We start from the raw sequence: 20478 nt of genomic DNA, 5'->3' as shown, positions 1-20478 counted from the left end.
GTAAAAATAAAAAAGGTATATAGTATGGTAGAATTCTGTATGTTTTCATATATTCCATGTATGTAACATATTTTATTTTAAAACTTCTAAGTAGTGAACTAAAAAATGCAGTCTAAGCAAAGCAAATTGCTCTCAGCAGACCCTCTGTGCTCAGAGAAATCTTTCATATTTATGCAGAAGGGAATTGACAAAAATGCATATTGTAGTAGGCTGTGGTTGAATACTTTTTCTTAGATTATTTTTGATATAACATCAATTTACAGTGCATATAGAAAATATTACAAAACATCTTATGTTTGCCCCAATTCCCTCCTAGCACTTAAAAAATAGATGATAGTACATATCCCTTGATTTGGCTCCATTTCACTTTAAAATGTATCTCACCGCTTTTGGTCTGGAACCGAGATCATTAACACTGATTTTCATCTTCATTACTCTGTGTTGTACACGTGCTGTTAACATGCTCAAGAGAACTGTTGTCATAGTATAACTAAATATGGATTTTTTTATAAATAATTCATGTAAGGTATCTCAAGAGTAAGCCAAGATCCAAACGGCAGCATCAGAGGGCTCAAGGGAGATTTCAGGATATTTGTGTTATTTGCATAGGCGTGGCTTCATATGTGGTGTTTGAATGTATTCTGTATACATGTGACTATCCTGGGAGATGGAAGCAAATGGTAATAGCGTTCAGGTGTACAAATTGTATTCTCCAAGTGGCTGCAGCATCATTGCCCTTCCACATCTTCTTATACCACATGACCTTGTCATGCTTCCCAGGAAGTGGGGGAGGCATGTCCCCTCCCCTTGAATCTGAGTGGACTATTTTCTCCTGCATCCAGTAGAATACAGTGAATGGAATCCACACTTGACTTCTGAGGCTATGTCAGAAAGTCATGTAACCTCTGCTTGTATCATGGGGAAGCTCTCTTTCCTGAGGCCCCACCTGAACATGCTCTTTTTCAGAACTCAGTTATTATGCTGTGAGAAGCCCAAGTCATGTGGAGAGGCTTCATTTGGGTACTTGGAGAAAGGTCCTCAGTGGTAACAGCCTTCAGGTAGTATTAGTCTAGGCATCAGAACAGTGAGGGTGAAAGCCACCTTGGAAGTGAGTTTCTAGCCAGGTTGTTACAGCAGGCAGGTAGCTAGATATGAGAAGAGAAAGGGGGGCACAGGCCAGGTGGCAGGAAGTCAAGCATCTTGTAAACCCCGGAGGTCAATGGGCAGCAAAGAAAAGCAGGAACCTCCAGACTGAGAGGAAACCACACATTTTGGGTGATAAGTGTCCTGGAAAAAGACAAAGAAATGTGGAGAAAGGTGGGAATCTCTTGTGTCTTAATGTAAACTTTGCTCATTATTCTCTCATTATAATAAAATCAGCCTTGCAGATAAGAAGTACCCATCATGCACTGACACCATGACACTTCTGGACTAAGCTAATTAAGGACAAAAATCCTTCTTCCACTCAGAAAGATGGAGCTGGGATGGAAATCAGGGAATATGATCCCCAAACTCCTCCTTCCCCAGTGAATATTCCACCCCTTCGTTTGTATGCCCCTCATAATAGGCTTGCCAAAGAAACCCAGGGAAGCATCTCCTCACTGGTCTGCCTGCTTTCCCTTTGATACCATATTCTTGCTTAAATAAATCTTCACTTTACTTTCTTAACCTCCCTATCTCATCTCCAAATTCCAAAAATTTACCAGGAACAAGGTGTCTCATCTCCCTGTCATGAAGGTCTTCTCAGCTGTGCCCCCAGCCCCCAGACATCCAGGAGAGAGATGTGTGTCATCCCTACCATGGACTTCCTAAACTTCTGAGCCATGGAATCCCTGAGAAGAAAATGGTTTGTTATACCAGAAAGATAATTAGAAGAACAAATAAACCTAATAGGACCTAATTTTAATTATTGTATATTACTGTGGGGAATTCATTTAGAAGTACGTTATCAGACCATCGTTAATACACACATATGTTTGTTTATTTACTTAGTTTTGGTAGATATGAGGGGTTACATTGAACTATACAATTTTCTTTTGAACTGTACATATCATTTTGTTTCATTTTAATTTGTGTGGTATTAACTTGAATTTATGAAGATTAAACCTTTGACCTTGACTTCTTTAGTGTCATGTGTATAGTATCCAGGTCATATGACATTCTTAGTCTTCACTTCAAATACTCATGCTCTGGGGATTCAGAGCCCTTGAGATAAAGGTTATGAATCAAGGAACTGAGAGTAACAAAGTAGTCAGAGTGAAAAATCATTCAAAGCAAAATCTAAGAAGCAAACAAACAGCAACAACAACAAAACTATCTATGAAACTTCTTTTAAAAAAGTTAAAGTCCATTATGATCTTGAAGTTTACTTGTGATTTGGAAAGTCTATAATCTTCAAGTAAACACTTTTAAAATAATTTAAAATTTTATACAAGAGATTATTGAAATAGATGTGCAGACTGTTTTCCTATTTTAATCCTAATGAGATTAAAGAACACTTCCATTCATTTTAGATTTCAGCCACAGCTTTTTTATATTCACTGTGTCTGGATATAATGTGACAATTAAGCATTTATCAGCCTCAAAATTAAAATATATTGGACAAAATCTTGAACCAAGTGGCACCTACACACATCTCAAAATCCTATTGGCTTTTCCATAATGATCTTGCCAAAAACATCTTTGATTTAGCGCAAAATTATGCTACATAATGAAAAACCATGCACATAATAGCCATATGTTCAAATGTCCAAAAGACTTGGGTAGAAATAATTGCTATCATTATATTCTAAAACTTGTTAATTTGGCATCATCAGCAAAAAATATATATATATAATAAATATTCTCACTCAAGGCAATAAGTTTGAAATGAATAATTCATAGTTTGAAAAATAAAGAAGCATTTAACATAATGAAAAACATTTTTCAGTATTGGGGAAGAAATGATAAATGAGCATATGTTTACTCAATGAAAGTTAGAATAAGAGAGTATTTAAGAATACTTCTGACCAAGAAAGCTGCAGTAGGACTTTTTGCCAAGGCATTATCTCTGACCAAGAGCTGAAAGTTTGGTCCATGAAGAATTGGGTGATTGAGATTGACATATATACACTAATATGTATAAAATGGATAACTAATAAGAACCTGCTGTATAAAAAATAAAATAAAATAAAATTCAGGGGCTTCCCTGGTGGCACAGTGGTTGACAGTCTGCCTGCCGATGCAGGGGACACGGGTTCATGCCCCAGTCCGGGAAGATCCCACATGCCGTGGAGCGGTTGGGCTCGTGAGCCATGGCCACTGAGCCTGTGCGTCCAGAGCCTGTGCTCCGCAACGGCAGAGACCACAACAGTGAGAGGCCCGCGTACCGCAAAAAAATGAAAAATAATAAAATAAAATTCAAAAAAAAAAGAAAAAGAAGCAATCTGTGATCAGCATAGATCACAGTGAATTAACTTGTTCTTCTAATTATCTTTCCATTATGACAAACTATATTGTTTTTCTCAGAGATTCCATGGCTAGGAAATTTGGGAAATCCATGGTAGGGATGACAAACTCACTTATAGGTTTGGACTTGTAGGTGTAACTACAGGCAAACAATATTATAGAATGGTTGTAAAGATGATCTGGTCATCAACACAACAAAAAGAAAGTTTAAATTCCACGGCTATTACACAGAAATTTTCAAAGCAGATATCAGTGTGGCTTCACTACTCTAAACTTCAGTTTTCTTACCCGTGAAAATGGGAATCATAATTTAAAAATTAAAAGCACCTAGTTACAGTTAGATACAGTAAATACTAAAATTAATGTATGTGAAAAAAAATGGTAATAAGAATGGGAGTTGTGAGCATCCTTCTGTCTCTCTCACTATGGGTTAAAGAAGAGACTCTAGCTGTCAACCATACATTAATGATCAATCCAAGGTGTCTTCTGATAACGTGGACCAAGGTTGGCCTTGTTTTAGGATAACTGAAGAAAATGAGGAAAAACAGTTTTCTGAGAAAGTGCTGAAGACCAACAAAAAGGTAATATGTTGGAAAATAAACTCTTAAAGAGGACAGACATTTCTAAGAGCTGCTTGGCAATTTTAGAAGAACATATGCCACTTTGTAAAGACCAAACTATGAGAAGTTAAAGAAGTAAAACAAATAAGAGATGAAGTTAAAAATATAATCTAAGCTAAGGCAGTAAAATTATATTCTTACTGCATCATACATCTTTGAAGTTACTGTGCCTCTCTTGCTGTGCTCTAGTTCGTTGCTGGCTTTCTGCCAGCTCTGCATTGCACCCATGCAGTTGATAAGGGTTGGATAAAAATGTAACAACACCCTGAATGGCGTTGTATCTAATTCATGATCATCAACGTCAACTGGGCCCTCAATGCTACCTGGTGATCATACTACATATTCTTTTCCATTTGTTTAGCCACTCTCCTATGTGAGCATTTCATACCTTGGGCTCTCTTCTCAAACAATGCCACTTCTCCTTTCCCACACTGACCCTCAGCAGATGACCAGGACCCTTCACTGATAAAAACAACTTTCACAGGTGCCCACAAGCAGTTACACCCATCAACCACCATCTGCACCCACCTACCCCAACTTCCTGTTACACTTATGAACTACGCAACTCCTTTCTAGCACAGATACCTCCACTGGTACATTTGTTCTCATCTCCTCTACCTACTCCAGAGCAAAAATTGATACATCTCCCCTCTCCTCTTTCTTTTGTCATCAAAGTTTCTCTTTCTACAGGATCATTCACATTATTACACAAACATGGTGTTTCATCTTCTACCTTAAAAAATAATATTCTCTTCACTACACTTTCCCATCAACAACTGCCCATTTCCTTGTTCCCCATTATAATGACATTTCTCCAGAGAGTTTTCTGTATGTGCTGTCTTGGATTCCTATGTTCCTGTTATCTTTTAAACCCCCTTCAAGCAGGCTTCACCCCACCATTCCACCATAACTGTTCTCCAAGATCAGCGATAATCCCCGTGCTGTGAATTCCGAGGATCAATTCTCAGTCCTTACACTATTTGGCAACATTTGACATAGCTGATCACTTAGTAACCTGGCTTTGAGGACACCTCACTCTTAGTTTCCTCCTTCAGTCTCTTTTAATGTTTTCTCCCTTTCTCCCTGATGTTTAATGTTGGAGAAACTCAAGGCTCCAAGTCCCTGGTCCTCTTTGCTTTCTTAATCAATAGTCTTTTCTTAGATTTCCTTTACTTTCCTGACTTCAAATGCATCTATGTACTAGATCACATCTCTCTCTCAAGCTCTCAGGTTCATATCACTGGCTCCTTCTTCAACATCCACTGGAACATCTAATACACACCTTAAACTTAATGTGTACAAAACAGAACTCAATAATTCCCCGTAATTATGCCACCTTCCCAAATTCTGGTGGGAGCTCCATCTTTCCACTTGCTCAAGCAAAAGTATGGTATTCATTTCTGAGCCCCCCCTACCCCTCCTTTTCTCCAGCACTCCACATCTGATTTATCAGGAAATGTTCTCTGGCAAATCCTTCTCAAAATACACTTATGATATGACTACTTCTCAGCACCTTTCCTGATATCATTCAGGTTCAAGCCGCCATCATTTCATACATGAATTACTGAACTAATACATGTAACAATAATAATGGTCTTTGTTTCCAACCATGACCGCCACCCCCCCCCACCCGCAAAGTCTGCTATCAACACAGCAGTCAGAGTGATCCTTTAAAATGTAAATGACATCATGCAAATCCTCTGCTCAAAACCCTCCAAATACCTTTGAGTTTTACTCAGATTGAATTCCTATCAGCAAGATACTACATAATCTGCTTGTTCTCAGCATTTTCTAACCTATTTTTTTCTTCTTTTTTAAACCCATACATATATACTCAGTTCCCTGTCAGTCTAATGGTTAAGACTCAGCACTTTCACTGTGGTGGGCTGGGTTCAGTCTCTTTTGGGGAACTAAGATCCCTCAAGCCATGCCAGGTGGCCAAAAATAAATAAATAGATAAAGTTTAAACAGACAAACCAAAAACTTTCTGGCTCCAATTCGAGTATATTCACTTTAAAAAGAAAGTGATTCTGAATGTTACAAAAAATTATGATGACTTCACTTTAAATTTATTAAATAGATTACTCTTGTAGGTTAGAATATCAATTAAATGATAAAGAAAATTGAACCTAATTTGTACACTTTTTTTCTGGATTTATTATAGAATGACTTGATTATTTGTTGTACTCTCTGAAATACATGGAAATCTAAGTTATTGAGATCAAAATACTCAGGTTTTCCTGGTCAAAATTTTTATTGGAGAATTATGAGCTGGCTATGACCCTTTTCACGAAGCTCCAATTTCTTCAACAGTTATCAGAGGTCCAGATATAACCAAAAACATTCCTCTTATTATAAAGTTAATTTTTAAATTTTATTCACTATTCTACAAATGTTTGCTATTCATATGCTGTGCTAGATATTGTGTAATCTCACATACATTTCATAAGGTAAAATAATATTTTTTTATTTAAAAAGAAGGTATACTTTTGAACCAATAAATAAAACATACCAGAAATGACCTAGATACCAGATCCAGAGCACAGATGGCAAATACACAGTCCTTAGCAGTTTCCCACCCTTTCCAAGTCCTAATTTCTTTTTTTTTTAACATGACTCTTTTTTTTTTTTTTTACATCTTTATTGGAGTATAATTGCTTTACAACGGTGTGTTAGTTTCTGCTTGATAACAAAGTGAATCAGTTATTCATATACATATGTTCCCATATCTCTTCCCTCTTCCAAGTCCTAACTTCTAAGTGATAATCAAATCTCACTCTGATCCTGAATGCAACATCAGGAAACTACTCAAGCACAATCAAGACACCCAGGGCCTACTGATCACATAAGAGTGCTTTGGAGAAACTTGCTCATGAGCTACAATCCAGCACTATAGCTGAGAGGCCTGTGGAGTCAGGTTTCTAGCTAGTTCTAATCAGACTGATTTTTAAGTCAATGGCCATAATACATGTACCTTGTGTATATTTAAAAAGATTGTGTAGGTCCTATTGTAATGATAACAATTCTGAACTTCAACAGCTATCAAATCTTACTCTGCACAACGTGAAACTCTTTCAGATGCTGATTTTATGAACTCAATGAGTTTTCAACCTTTTATATTTACCTGCATTCACCTACATTTAACTCAGTGAGGAAACTCATATAATACCTAATAATGTACATTAAATTCAATATTCACAACCAATTTGTTAGGTAATCAGACATGAACAGCAAGGAGGTGACAGTGGCAAAAAGACAAGAGGGGAAGAGTTAAGCCACACCCCAACCATCTGGGGACCTTCCTGTGACCACACCTAGAATGGGTGAAACTATCGTCGGGTGATGGGGAACTTAAAGACAGAGCACAGGAACATGAGGGAACCTCCTTGGGCTGCACATGCCCAGACCAGACAGGCATATGACCCATAGTAAACCCAAACTCATTATACCATCATTATCATAAAATCTGCATGTGTTCCCAACCCCCACACATACCGTGGGCTTTTTTTTTTTTTTTTTTTTTAGCGAATCATAGGTAGGGGCATGCGCAATAATGAACTTGTTACATAGCTCGGGACTGTCAATCAAATAATGATCACCTGTCTCTCATCCATAATCGCTCCCCCCACCCCGTCCCCCTCCGACCCCACCGCCTCCTTGCAGAAAGCTCCTTATAAACACCCTTAAGTCTGTGCAGGAGTTCTGGTTTCACTTGGCAGAAACAGCCTGCTCTCCCTTTGCTTTGCCCTTACCAGAAGGGGTAGTCTTCAATTCTTTGCTTGCTATCACAAGGACCGAGATTGCCGGTCCGGATCTTCCTGTTGACCTCCTCGGTTGAAGCTATTTGACACAATGCACGCCAACCCGGTAACAAATTCCCCCACTTTTCTTTTGCCAGGAGGTTGTTGAATGAAAGTTTGTCTTTTATTATGTTTACTTTAAGAATTCAAAATGTTTGCTATTTTGTTAGCATTAATTCAACTTTCATATTCATATGGCTAAACACACTTCCTTGTAATTTCTGGTACATTTTTATTTACTGGTCCAAATTGTATCTTCTTCTTCCTTTTAAAGAAAAAATGTGTTATTTTACCTTATGAAATATGTGATATCACACAAGTTAAAACATCAGAATCATTCATGCCCTTATTTTTTTATTATTCTCTATACGATATATTGCAGATTTTCTCCAGTTCAACCACAGAAATAAATCATTGTATATATTTTGGCAACCTGCTTTAAACAGTGAAAGATAATATGAAAGCATTATCCTAAACAGCTTCATCTGAAACAAATATGAGTCATTTACCTTATTTACCTGACTATTGAAAATAACTTCACACTATTTGCCTGGATATATCTATATCAAAAAGGAATGAAAAGAGCATCCTGTCTACATTACACCTATTTCGTTTCACAGCTTTAATTTTATTTTTAATTCATGCTGAAGTTGCTGACATGTTTCTTTTTCCTGGGTCTTAATGAATTTTTATGATGAAGAGGGTGAGCAAAATCATTCAGTCCTCAGTGAGGCTTAAGTGCCTAATCCAGGACAGTGACTGAGCTGGCATGAGTGACTCAGGGTGAGCATGCTATGGGGCATCTGGGCTTCTTGTGAGAAAGGATATATGTGTGCCTGCAAACGTGCGCACACACACACACACACACACACACCCGTATACAAACACGAGTCTTAGAACAGAAGGAAGCCATGCCAGGAGGGGATGCACAACACACAGAAAATGGTCAGATCTTCCTGAGGATAATGGGATATAATAAGGTCTTCACAAGGAGAATACTCTTCATGTGAGTTCTGGAAATTCAGGTGTTGCTGCAAGGTGGAAATATCCCTGGGAGAGGGAGCATTTTTCAGAGACCCAAAGCAATTAAGTGATCTGGTGTATCCAGGACACAGGGAGCAGTTTGACATGACTGGTAGCTATGGGTGGGTTATAGGGACAAGCTAAGACTCAGTAAGTGATAAGTTAGGGACATGGGGCCTCCCGAGACATATCAGGCGACTGTCATTCAGGGAGCCCTTGTAGTGTCATGAATGGGGGATATCATGATTATACTTGTGTCTGTCATGGGTTATTTTAGAAAATTAGGAAAGATGGACTAGGCAAGATGAGGGCCCGATGGTTGCAGATGGACCCTCCTCCACAACGGCCCCAGTAAGAAAGTGGGGTAATAAAGAGAGACGTGAACTACATTTAAGAATTAGAATAACAATAATTATTATTATTAATTATTATAAGATTAATAATAATAATCTAGAGTTATTTTGAAGGTGGAAAGACAAGAGCCAGAGAGGCAAGCTAGGGTTTTGGCTGAAATAAATAGAAGCATATGATGTACAATAAAGATCTAAAGAGGAGTAAAAATAGTGGGACAAAATGACTAGTGTGTCAGTGGTCGCCAAGACCACTCCCAGGTTCAGAGATTCACTAGGAAGATTCCAGGACTCAGGATAGAGTTAAACTCGCAGCTAAGATTTATTACAACAAAAGGAAACAAAGCAAGATCAGTGAAGGGAAAACGTGCAGGGAGATAAACCTGGAAGAAACCAGGCTCAAGCTTCCAACAGTGCTCTCCAGTGAAGTCACACAGGATGTGCTTAATTCCTCCAGCAATAAGTTGGGACAGTGTGTGAGAAGTGTCATCTACCAAGGAAGCTTCACTAGAGACTCAGTGCCCAGGGTTTTCCTAAGGGGCTGCTCAAATAGGCATTCTCTGCCTACCACGTATAATCCCTGACTCCCATGAGGAAAGGACTAGTTCAGCATGGACCACATTGTTTGTACAAACAGCCTAGGCACTGTGAGCCATTCTTATCATTTAGGGGAAGTTCTACATCAGTGCAGGGCACTGTATACCAGCCAAGTTCCCAGACTCCAGCCAGGAACCAACCTTGCAAGCAGGTCTTTCTAAGGATAGAAGTCTCAGGTCTGATACGTTAATTCCTGTGCAGTGGGTAGAAGGGAAAAGGTTTGGTGGCTGAATGGCCCAAGGAGATGAAAGAAATTGATCAATCAAAAATGAGGATCAGGGGCTTCCCTGGTGGTGCAGTGGTTGAGAGTCCGCCTGCCGATGCAGGGGACGCGGCTTCGTGCCCCAGTCCGGGAAGATCCCACATGCCGCGGAGCAGCTGGGCCCGTGAGCCGTGGCCGCTGAGCCTGCGCGTCCGGAGCCTGCGCTCCGCAACGGGAGAGGCCACAACAGTGAGAGGCCCGCGTACCGCAAAAAAAAAAAAAAAAACAAAAAAACAAAAAGATGACAAGGCTTCAACCAGGGGTGATGGACTGAAAAAGTTGTATCCTTAGGAAAAGGGAAGAGTCGGAGGAGGAGAAGTTAGATGGTGAATCTGTTTTTGCATTTGTTGAACTCTAGGTGAGGATGACAAATCAGAGTGTGGATGTCCAGCACTGGAGATGCAGCTTTGGTGAGAAAACTGGTGAGCATAGGATTAAAGAATAATCTGAACACGGGTGAGAGCTGCAGCATCAGTGTTGGCTTGAAGGAGGGCAATGTTCTTTTTTGTTTACATTCTGTCTTTAATACAATTTAAATACATTAATCATCAATTTTAAAAAATAAATGTATTTATTTATTTATTTATTAATTTTGACTGCATTGGGTCTTTTGTTGCTGCACGGGCTTTCTCTAGTTGAGGCGAGTGGAGGCTACTCTTCGTTGCAGTGCGTGGGCTTCTCATTGCAGTAGCTTCTCTTGTTGCAGAGCTTGGGCTCTAAGCATGTGGGCTTTAGTAGTTGTGGCATGCGGGCCCAGTAGTTGTGGCTCACAGGCTGTAGAGCTCAGTAGTTGTGGCGCTCGGGCTTAGTTGCTCTGCGGCATGTGGGATCTTCCCGGACCAGGGCCTGAACCCATGTCCCCTGCATTGGCAGGCAGATTCTTAACCATTGCACCACCAGGGAAGTCCCAATCACCAATTTTTGATATTCTTACTTCAATTCTATAATTGGTGGCAATTAGCCTGGAAGCACATTTATTCTATCACATACCCAGAAATAACCTTTTGAGGTTTAAGGCACAGGTATAGGCTATAAGAAATAAAACTAGATGCACACTAACGAGTTACATAAAGAGATAAATTAGGTACCTTCCTACCAATAAAATGAAAAAAGACATTTTTGTCTTGTATTTCAGTTACCGTTGAATTAGAATTACAAAACGTGTAAAAATAAGTATATGTATAAAGCAGAAGATAGTCAATATCTCACGTTCCTTTAAGGTCATCAAAGTTCTTAGAGCCAACCAGAGCCAGAAGAGTTAATTCTATTTTAAGATTTGTTATTCAGAAAGTGATTCATAAAGTAGGTGGCTTGGGAGGTGAGTTCATGAAAAGTTTTCCTTGAAGCAAGTACGCAGGATATGCCCCAGAACTGGTAGAACTCAGGCGCTGCTCAGGAAAGATTAGTTTGCTTCTGATTCATCAGCAGACACAGGGAAACAATCACTAGGTTCCTTAAAGCTTGGGAGTGAAATTAAAAGACGCAAATGTGTGGGTCCACTGCTTTTTCTTAAATAGGGGGCTTTTTCTTTAAGTTCTGTTTATGGTTATCTAAATGCACAGTTAGTCTGGTAAGGGTGCCACCTTGTGTACTGGGTTTTTTCCCTCCTATGTTCCTGGTACATTAAAAAATTTGTTGTTTTACTGTTGAGTTTTAAGAGTTCTTTATGTATTTTAGATAAGAGGCCTTTATCAGATATGTTGTTTGCAAATCTTTTCTCCCAGACTGTGGCTTGTCTTCTGACTCTTAACATTATCTTTACCATAACACAATTTTAATGAAGACCAGCTTATCAGTTATTTCTTTCATGGGTCGTGCTTTTGATGTTGCATCTGAAAAGTCATTGCCATACCCAAGGTCATCTAAGTTTTCTCCTATGTTATCTTCTGGGTATTTTATAGTTTTCGTCTTACACTTAGGTCTGTGATCCATTCTGAGTTATTCTTAGGAAGGGTGTACAGTCTGTGTCCAGATAGCCTTCTTTTTTTTTAAACATCTTTATTGGGGTATAATTGCTTTACAATGCTGTGTTAGTTTCTGTTTTATAACAAAGTGAATCAGCTATACATATACATATGTTCCCATATGTCTTCCCTCTTGCATCTCCCTCCCTCCCACTCTCCCCATCCCACCCTTCCAGGCTGTCACAAAGCACCGAGCTAATATCCCTGTGCCTTGCGGCTGCTTCCCCCCAGCTATCTACCTTACTACGTTTGTTAGTGTGTATATGTCCATGACTCTCTCTCGCCCTGTCAAAACTCACCCTTCCCCCTCCCCATATCCTCAAGTCCGTTCTCCAGTAGGTCTGCGTCTTTATTCCCATCTTACCCCTAGGTTCTTCATGACATTTTTTTTCCTTAAATTCCATATATATGTGTTAGCATACGGTATTTGTCTTTTTCTTTCTGACTTACTTCACTCTGTATGACAGACTCTAGGTCTATCCATTTCATTACAAATAGCTCAATTTCATTTCTTTTTAAGGCTGAGTAATATTCCATTGTGTATATGTGCCACATCTTCTTTATCCATTCATCCGATGATGGGCGCTTAGGTTGTTTCCATCTCCGGACTATTGTAAATAGAGCTGCAATGAACATTTTGGTACATGACTCTTTTTGAATTTTGGTTTTCTCAGGGTATATGCCCAGTAGTGGGATTGCTGGGTCATATGGTAATTCTATTTGTAGTTTTTAAAGGAACCTCCATACTGTTCTCCACAGTGGCTGAACCAATTCACATTCCCACCAGCAGTGCAAGAGTGTCCCCTTTTCTCCACACCCTCTCCAGCATTTATTGTTTCTAGATTTTTTGATGATGGCCATTCTGACTGGTGTGAGATGATATCTCATTGTAGTTTTGATTTGCATTTCTCTAATGATTAATGATGTTGAGCATTCTTTCATGTGTTTGTTGGCATTCTGTATATCTTCTTTGGAGAAATGTCTATTTAGGTCTTCTGCCCATTTTTGGATGGGGTTGTTTGTTTTTTTGTTATTGAGCTGCATGAGCTGCTTGTAAATTTTGGAGATTAATCCTTTGTCAGTTGCTTCATTTGCAAATGTTTTCTCCCATTCTGAGGGTTGTCTTTTGGTCTTGGTTATGGTTTCCTTTGCTGTGCAAAAGCTTTGAAGTTTCATTAGGTCCCATTTGTTTATTTTTGTTTTTATTTCCATTACTCTAGGAGGTGGGTCAGAAAGGATCTTGCTGTGATTTATGTCATAGAGTGTTCTTCCTATGTTTTCTTCTAAGAGTTTGATAGTTTCTGGCCTTACATTTAGGTCTTTAATCCATTTTGAGCTTATTTTTGTGTATGGTGTTAGGGAGTGATCTAATCTCATACTTTTACATGTACCTGTCCAGTTTTCCCAGCACCATTTATTGAAGAGGCTGTCCTTTCTCCACTGTACATTCCTGCCTCCTTTATCAAAGATAAGGTGTCCATATGTGCGTGGGTTTATCTCTGGGCTTTCTATCCTGTTCCACTGATCTATCTTTCTGTTTTTGTGCCAGTACCATACTGTCTTGATTACTGTTGCTTTGTAATATAGTCTGAAGTCAGGGAGCCTGATTCCTCCAGCTCCTTTTTTCGTTCTCAAGATTGCTTTGGCTATTCGGGGTCTTTTGTGTTTCCATACAAATTGCGAAATTTTTTGTTCTAGTTCTGTGAAAAATGCCAGTGGTAGTTTGATAGGGATTGCATTGAATCTGTAGATTGCTTTGGGTAGTAGAGTCATTTTCATAATGTTGATTCTTCCCATCCAAGAACATGGTATATCTCTCCATCTATTTGTATCATCTTTAATTTCTTTCATCAGTGTCTTATAATTTTCTGCATACAGGTCTTTTGTATCCTTAGGTAGGTTTATTCCTAGATATTTTATTCTTTTTGTTGCAATGGTAAATGGGAGTGTTTTCTTGATTTCACTTTCAGATTTTTCATCATTAGTATATAGGAATGCCAGAGATTTCTGTGCATTAATTTTGTATCCTGCTACTTTACCAAATTCATTGATTAGCTCTAGTAGTTTTCTGGTAGCATCTTTAGGATTCTCTATGTATAGTATCATGTCATCTGCAAACAGTGACAGCTTTACTTCTTCTTTTCCGATTTGGATTCCTTTTATTTCCTTTTCTTCTCTGATTGCTGTGGCTAAAACTTCCAATACTATGTTGAATAAGAGTGGTGAGAGTGGGCAACCTTGTCTTGTTCCTGATCTTAGTGGAAATGCTTTCAGTTTTTCACCATTGAGGATGATGTTTGCTGTGGGCTTGTCATATATGGCCTTTATTATGTTTAGGAAAGTTCCCTCTATGCCTACTTTCTGGAGGGTTTTTATCATAAATGGGTGTTGAATTTTGTCGAAAGCTTTCTCTGCATCTATTGAGATGATCATATGGTTTTTCTCCTTCAATTTGTTAATATGGTTTATCACATTGATAGATTTGCGTATATTGAAGAATCCTTGCATTCCTGGAATAAACCCCACTTGATCATGCTGTATGATCCTTTTAATGTGCTGTTGGATTCTGTTTGCTAGTATTTTGTTGAGGATTTTTGCATCTATGTTCATCAGTGATATTGGCCTGTAGTTTTCTTTCTTTGTGACATCCTTGTCTGGTTTTGGTATCAAGGTGATGGTGGCTTCGTAGAAGGAATTTGGGAGTGTTCCTCCCTCTGCTATATTTTGGAAGAGTTTGAGAAGGATAGGTGTTAGCTCTTCTCTAAACGTTTGATAGAATTCACCTGTGAAGCCATCTGGTCCTGGGCTTTTGTTTGTTGGAAGGTTTTTAATCACAGTTTCAATTTCAGTGCTTGTGATTGGTCTGTTCATATTTTCTATTTCTTCCTGATTCAGTCTTGGCAGGTTGTGCATTTCTAAGAATTTGTCCATTTCTTCCAGATTGTCCATTTTATTGGCATAGAGTTGCTTGTAGTAATCTCTCATGATTTTTTTTATTTCTGCAGTGTCAGTTGTTACTTCTCCTTTTTCATTTCTAATTCTATTGATTTGAGTCTTCTCCCTTTTTTTATTGATGAGTCTGGCTAGTGGTTTATCTATTTTGTTTATCTTCTCAAAGAACCAGCTTTTAGTTTTATTGATCTTTGCTATTGTTTCCTTCATATCTTTTTCATTTATTTCTGATCTGATTTTTATGATTTCTTTCCTTCGGCTAGCTTTGGGGTTTTTTTGTTCTTCTTTCTTTAATTGCTTGAGGTGCAAGGTTAGGTTGTTTATTCGAGATGTTTCCTGCTTCTTAAGGTGGGCTTGTATTGCTATAAACTTCCCCCTTAGAACTGCTTTTGCTGCATCCCATAGGTTTTGGGTCGTTGTGTCTCCATTGTCATTTGTTTCTAGGTATTTTTTTATTTCCTCTTTGATTTCTTCAGTGATCACTTCATTATTAAGTAGTGTATTGTTTAGCCTCCATGTGTTTGTATTTTTTACAGATCTTTTCCTGTAATTGATATCTAGTCTCATGGCGTTGTGGTCAGAAAAGATACTTGATACAATTTCAGTTTTCTTAAATTTACCAAGGCTTGATTTGTGACCCAAGATATGATCTATCCTGGAGAATGTTCCATGAGCACTTGAGAAAAATGTGTATTCTGTTGTTTTTGGATGGAGTGTCCTATAAATATCAATTAAGTCCATCTTGTTTAATGTATCATTTAAAGCTTGTGTTTCCTTATTTATTTTCATTTTGGATGATCTGTCCATGGGTGAAAGTGGGGTGTTAAAGTCCCCTACTATGAATGTGTTACTGTTGATCTCCCCTTTTATGGTTGTTAGTATTTGCCTTATGTATTGAGGTGCTCCTATGTTGGGTGCATAAATATTTACAATTGTTATATCTTCTTCTTGGTTCGATCCCTTGATCATTATGTAGTGTCCTTCTTTGTCCCTTTTAATAGTCCTTATTTTAAAGTCTATTTTGTCTGATATGAGAATTGCTACTCCAGCTTTCTTTTGGTTTCCATTTGCATGGAATATCTTTTTCCATCCCCTTACTTTCAGTCTGTATGTGTCTCTAGGTCTGAGGTGGGTCTCTTGTAGACAGCATATATAAGGGTCTTGTTTTTGTATCCATTCAGCCAATCTGTGTCTTTTGGTGGGAGCATTTAGTCCATTTACATTTAAGGTAATTATCGATATGTATGTTCCTATTCCCATTTTATATATTGTTTTGGGTTTGCTACTATAGGTCGTTTCCTTCTCTTGTGTTTCGTGTCTAGAGAAGTTCCTTTAGCATTTGTTGTAAAGCTGGTTTGGTGGTGCTGAACTCTCTCAGCTTTTGCTTGTCTGTAAATGTTTTAATTTCTCCATCAAATGTGAATGAGATCCTTGCTGGGTAGAGTAGTCTTGGTTGCAGGCTTTTCTCCTTCATCACTTTCAGTATGTCCTGCCACTCCCTTCTGGCTTGTAGGGTTTCTGCTGAGAGATCAGCTGTTAACCTTATGGGGATTCCCTTGTGTGTTATTTGTTGTTTTTCCCTTGCTGCTTTTAATATGCTAATATGTGTCTTGGCGTGTTTCTCCTTGTATTTATCCTGTATGGGACTCTCTGTGCTTCCTGGACTTGATTAACTATTTCCTTTCCCATATTAGGGAAGTTTTCAACTATAATCTCTTCAAATATTTTCTCAGTCCCTTTCTTTCTTTCTTCTTCTTCTGGAACCCCTATAATTCGAATGTTGGTGCGTTTCATGTTGTCCCAGAGGTCTCTGAGACTGTCCTCAGTTCTTTTCATTCTTTTTTCTTTATTCTGCTCTGCAGTAGTTATTTCCACTACTTTATCTTCCAGGTCACTTATCCGTTCTTCTGCCTCAGTTATTCTGCTATTGATCCTATCTAGAGTGGTTTTAATTTCATTTATTGCATTGTTCATCGTTGCTTGTTTCGTCTTTAGTTCTTGTAGGTCCTTGTTAACTGTTTCTTGCATTTTGTCCATTCTACTTCCAAGATTTCGGATCATCCTTACTATCATTATTCTGAATTCTTTTTCAGGTAGATTGCCTATTTCCTCTTCATTTGTTAGGTCTGGTGGGTTTTTATCCTGCCCCTTCATCTGCTGTGTGTTTTTCTGTCTTCTCATTTTGCTTATCTTACTGTGTTTGGGGTCTCCTTTTTGCAGGCTGCACGTTCGTAGTTCCCGTTGTTTTTGATGTCTGTCTCCAGTGGCTAAGGTTGTTTCAGTGGGTTGTGTAGGCTTCCTGGTGGAGGGGACTAGTGCCTGTGTTGTGCTGGATGAGGCTGGATCTTGTCTCTCTAGTGGGCAGGTTCACGTCTGGTGGTGTGTTTTGGGGTGTCTGTGGCCTTATTATGATTTTAGGCAGCCTCTCTGCTAATGGGTGGGGTTGTGTTCCTGTTTTGCTAGTTGTTTGGCATAGGTTGTCCAGCACTGTGGCTTGCTGGTCATTGAGTGAAGCTGGGTGCTGGTGTTAAGATGGAGGTCTCTGGGAGATTTCCACCGTTTAATATTATGTGGAGCTGGGAGGTCTCTTGTTGACCAGTGTCCTGAAGTTGGCTCTCCTACCTCAGAGGCAGAGCCCTGACTCCTGGCTGGAGCACCAAGAGCCTTTCATCCACACAGCTCAGAATAAAAGGGAGAAAAAGTAGGGAGAATTAGTAGAAGTATGAGTAAAGAAAGAAGGAAAGGAGGAAAGGAAGGAAGGAAGAAAGAAGCAAAGAAGGAAAGAAAGGAGGGAGGGAGGGAGGGAGGAAGGAAGGAAGGAGGGAAAGAAGGAAAAAAGACAGAAAGAAAGATGATACAGTAAAAATAAAATAAAGTATAATATAGTTATTGAATTAAAAAATATTTAGAAAAAAAAAAAAAGGGACGGATAGAACCTTAGGACAAATGTTGGAAGCAAAGCTATACAGAGAAAATCTTACACAGAAGCATACACATACACCTTCACAAAAAGAGGTAAAGGGGGAAAAAATCATAAATCCTGCTCCCTGAGACCACCTCCTCAATTTGGGGTGATTCGTTGTCTAAAGGAGGGAAGGAAGGAAGGAAAGAAAGAAAGAACGAAGGTAAAGTATAATAAAGTTATTACAATTAAACTTAATTATTAAGAAAAAGAATTTAAAAAAAAAAAAATCATGGACGGATAGAGCCCTAGGACAAATGGTGGAAGCAAGAGTATACAGACAAAATCTCACACAGAAGCATACACGTACACCTTCACAAAAAGAGGAAAAGGGAAAAAAATCATAGATCTCGCTCCTAAAGTCCACCTCTTCAATTTGGGATCATTCCTTGTCTATTCAGGTATTCCACAGATGCAGGGTATATCAAGTTGATTGTGGAGCTTTAATCCGCTGCTTCTGTGGCTGCTGGGAGAGATTTCCCTTTCTCTTCTTTGTTCTCACAGCTCACAGGAGCTCAGCTTCGGATTTGGCCCTGCCTCTGCGTGTAGGTCGCTGGAGGGCGTCTGTTTTTTCGCTCAGGACGGGGTTAAAGGAGCCGCTGATTCGGGGCCTCCGGCTCACTCAGGCCGGGGGTTGGGGGATGGGGGAAGGAGGGGCACTGCGTGCGGGGCGGGCCTGCGGCGGCAGAGGCGGCGTGACGCTGCGGCAGAGGCCGGCGTGACGTTGCACCAGCCTGAGGCCCGCCGTGCGTTGTCCCGGGGAAGTTGTCCCTGGATCCCGGGAACCTGGCAGTGGCGGGCTGCACAGGCTCCGCGGAAGAGGGGTGTGGAGAGTGACCTGTGCTCGCACACAGGCCCCTTGGTGGCGGCAGCAGCAGCCTTAGCGTCTCCCGCCCGTCTCTGGGGTTCGCGCTTTTAGCCGCGGCTCGCGCCCTTCTCTGGAGATCCTTTAAGCAGCGCTCTTAAACCCCTCTCCTCGCGCACTAGGAAACAAAGAGGGAAGAAAAAGTCTCTTGCCTCTTCGGCAGGTGCAGGCTTTTCCCCGAACTCCCTCCCGGCTAGTCGTGGTGCACTAACCCCTTCAGGCTATGTTCAAGCCGCCAACCCCAGTCCTCTCCCTGAGCTCCGTCCAAAACCAAAACCCGAGCCTCAGCTCGCAGCCCCGCCCGCCCTTGCGGGTGAGCAGACAAGCCTCTCGGGTTGGTGAGTGCTGGTCGGCACCGATCGTCTGTGCAGGAATCTCCCCGCTTTGCCCTCCACACCCGTCGCTGTGCACCACTCCGCGGTCCCGAAGCTCCCCCCTCCGCCTCCTGCAGTCTCCGCCCGCGGAGGGGCTTCCTAGTGTGTGGAAATTTTTCCTCCTTCACAGCTCCCTCCCACTGGTGCAGGTGCCGTCCTTATTCTTTTGTCTCTGTTTTTTCTTTTTTTCTTTTGCCCTACCCAGGTACGTGGGGAGTTTCTTGCCTTTTGGGAGGTCTGAGGTCTTCTGCCAGCGTTCAGTAGGTGTTCTGTAGGAGTTGTTCCACGTGTGGATGTATTTCTGGTGTATCCGTGGGGAGGAAGGCGATCTCCGCGTCTTACTCTTCCGCCATCTTCAAGGTCCCCCCCCCCCAGATAGCCTTCTTAATATTCAATGAGCACAGCATTTATGTGGAATCATGATGCTGGTGGTCCAATTAGGTTCAACATGAACACAAGGTGAACATGTTAGGTCTACAGCTAAGTAAATGGGGGCACTGGCAGCCTTGATAAGCCAATCTTTCCATTCAAACCAGACTTTGCTTTGAACGAGAATTTGCTTCAAACAGAGAAAGGTAAGAAACACAATTGATAAGGGAACATAATCGTATCTTTTTTTTAACCTATGTTACTTTCCTGTATTAGTCAACCGCTTATGCTAAAAATGATGACAAGGAAAGAGAAAAATAGAATAATCCATGTTCCCTTTTCCTTTCAGTCCTTCCTCACTCAGGGATTCCTCACTCATCAATAAACCAGAGGTAGAGAATGTTGGTAAAAAGCAGGCACATCAAGAAGTGAAGACAAAAGCCAAAAAGCAGGTGATTTAATGTTGTACAGTGTTTCTGATAAGAACAAAAGATGCATGTGTGTATGAGACATAAAATATGAATTGTATAATTTTGGTGATTCTGCAAATGAATTAAATTCTTTTATATTTGAATTTAACACTGGTATTGCATAATATAAAAATGAATGGTAAAACACCTGCTAATCATTTATCATTTTTACTGTCGTTACTTACAGTGACATTAAATGACAAATACAAAAAGCAGTATAACAAATAAAGATACCACAGAACAAAGGAAAAACCTTCATATTTTAGTAGTTCACATATTTTTTTCTGCTTTTTCAACAAGAAGCCTACATTTTTATTTTCTACTTCATCCTACAAATTATGTAGCCAGCCCTGACCAAATGTTGTTTTTGTACCCTTTCTCTGAAATGCCAGAATTCAGATAATTGATAGGTATTGCATACAA

This window comes from Phocoena phocoena, chromosome 3, assembly GCF_963924675.1.
Source record: "Phocoena phocoena chromosome 3, mPhoPho1.1, whole genome shotgun sequence".
Lineage (NCBI taxonomy): Eukaryota > Metazoa > Chordata > Mammalia > Artiodactyla > Phocoenidae > Phocoena > Phocoena phocoena.
This window is presented reverse-complemented; position numbering follows the sequence as displayed.